Here is a 3022-nt window from a genome sequence, read left to right on the forward strand (position 1 = left end):
CATTTTAGAGTAATTAGTTATAGTATGATATATAATTCACCAATGTAGGAAGGATATTTTGAGAGACTAGCTATATCTCTTCAGAAAATACTAATCAATAATAAAGAATAAAATGATGACATTATGATATAAACACCTATCAGACTCTAGTAAGACCAGAAGATCAAGGATAACATATTTCTTTTCTCTCTTCAACCTAAATAAAGTTAAGCTTCATAAAGACAAGGAATTTGTTTTTATTCATTAATATAAGCCAACTGCACAGAAAAGAAACTTGTACACAGTAGGTACTCATAAATATGTGATGAATGAAAGAATGGACGATGAATTGATGAATCAATAATTACCTAGGAACATATGTACATCTCTATTATTAGCAAGACTTTTAGAAAGAAATTCCTTCATTATTTATCAAAGAAAATTCATTATATATAAGTTATTTTTCTAACTTCCATTAACTCTTAGAACGACTGAACAGTAATCCAGTACTTTTTTCCAAATCTCTGAATTTCAAGATCAAAGTTGTCTGTGAGGGGGAAGCTTTATTATACATATATTAGAACAACTACTGCTCATAGGTAAAACATTAAACTAGTCTCCAACTTAGTAATTATTTTAGGAAAAGTCTGTGAAAAGTGATTGTATTAGCCAGCTTTGCTGAAGAAACAAAAACAATCTCAAATCTCTCATTACCTATAAGGACAAAGGATTATTCCTTGCTCATGTTACTTTTAGGTTGCCACATGGTCGTAGGATTTAGAAAGTCTGCGATTCTGTTAGGTATGTTTTTCACTCTGGGATCCTGGCTGAAGTAGCAGTCCCCTCTGTGGGACATGCTCATTCTCAAGGTGGAGGAAAGAACAAGAGACTGAGTGTAAAATGCAATGTCTCTTAAAAAGCCTCATTTGCATGTTCTCACTTCTGCTCTTATCTCATTGGCCAAAGATATTACCAAGTCCAAAGTCATTGGGGCAAGAATGTAAACTCCTCCCACAGGAAAAATAGAGAGCAGTGAATAGCTGCTAACATTAATATAATCAACTCTTCTGTTCTTCTTTTACCTTTTTATAAACTTCCATAATCAGAACTGTGGGTATCTGTTTGATATCCTGCAGGAAATACTGGGCTATCAAGAGTTCAAGCCCTCCCAGTTTCACTGTTAACCCCATCACACCTAGAGCCCAATCAGTTATTCATTTTTTTTTCCCCCTGTGTAGATGCTGACTTCAGCATATGGTGCTCACAATAAGGCCTCTGGCATTCCCAATATTTGTCAAAAGTGTCAGAATCCCTTGAGACTCCTGGACCATGGCAAAAACAAAATTTTATCACATTTTAAAGGTTATCCACAGTACATATGTACTGCCAAAGCTTGTGTAGTTGGAAGAAACCAGGGATCACGCCGTGTTCTTAGGTTCAGTCTTGTCAGAGCCAGGGTAATGTTGATGAAATCCACTGTGATACCTTTCCTTCAAAAATTCAGAGTTTTGTTCCATGTACAATTCAACTTTAGACTAAAGCATATCTTTCCATTTTTTCAATCTTGTTTTATATCTTTACATGCTGTGTGCATAGTGATGTGTATATCATATATATGTATATGTATACACACATAATATGCATTATATAAAAACAGGTTCTGTAAATTTGTAAAATTTACCTCTAGAGAACATTTATTTTATAAATATTTATCCCTACAGAGAAGTTTTTAATACTTTGTGTTTCACCGGTCAAATTGTCCATGCTTTCAGAATAGCAATAATAATTAGGATTTGAGAAAGTGGACCCTGTAAAACATCATTCACACGTACTGTGATGAAAATTAAGACTCACTTTCTACCTCTTGCATTCTGTTCTCTGCCGTAAGAGGATGATGAGTATGGACTACATCATCAGAATCCTGGGCCCTTTGTTTCTATTTGGCAGATGTGAGGGAGAGAAGAGAGTAAAGCCAAGTTAGTATTTCCCTGGTGTTTTCTCATGAGATTAAATTAAGAGAGCTGCATTCCTCCAAATTAATGCCTTTGTTTTCATTATGATAACTTTTTCGAGATATATCTAGTGACTCTAAATCCTGATCCCTAATTGCAATGTTTTCAGAACATAAATCTCCAGTAAGGCAGAGGTGGAAGCATGCTAAAAGTCTAAGGATCGTTTTCTGGCTGCTAGGTATTGGAGAAGCCAACTAGGAATCTTTATTTCATGTTTTGCAGACCAATCAGTAAAAGCACCCAATTGCCTCCAGTTGTTTTGCCTTCAGATAGCTCTATAGCAGCGTGACATTCAGGTTGTTTCTTGTTTTTTTCCCTGGAGCAGACTGTAAGAAAAAAGTCTTGATGAATAACTTTCCACTGGAGTCAAAGAAAATGTTTGTTTGGGATGGATGTTTGTTTGAGGAGGATGATATAAAATAAGTATATTTTTATATGTTGTTAAATGAAAGCTTTCAACTTCAAATTCTACTATTGTACGTAATGATTAACTTGCAGATTTAAAAACTTTGCCCCTTGTCAGAAGCGTAATTTAAAACCTAGAGACCAAAAGAGACCATGTTATACCATGGTTTTGCATGGGTTGCAAAACCATATTTTGCTTATATGAAAAATGACAAGAATCTCAAACCAGTTCTTTTTATTTTGAAATTCTTACTATTACCAAGAGGCTGAGAAAGGTAATAGATATAACAACCTGCTTCTGGTTGGTGCAGGCATCATTTAAACAGCACAGCGTGCTCCAGCTTTTCTTGGCTGTGTTTCCTTTTCCCTTTTCTCCATCACGGGGAATGTGCTCTTGCCTGTCCAACTTGCCCGTGCAGTTCTAGAGGTGTACAGAGAAATCATGTTTAAGTGAAGGTTTCTACTAGGAGCACAGTTGCCATGAAACAGGATTTGTATTTTGCTGGGCTATTTCAATTGAAACCAGATATACTTAAAATAAAAATAAAGGGTCTTTGTTTACTAAACATGATTATTTGATAGCAATAAGTCCAGATGCTAAAATCAGTAGATTTCCATGGGCTCTT

Source organism: Microcebus murinus, chromosome 26, assembly GCF_040939455.1.
Source record: "Microcebus murinus isolate Inina chromosome 26, M.murinus_Inina_mat1.0, whole genome shotgun sequence".
Lineage (NCBI taxonomy): Eukaryota > Metazoa > Chordata > Mammalia > Primates > Cheirogaleidae > Microcebus > Microcebus murinus.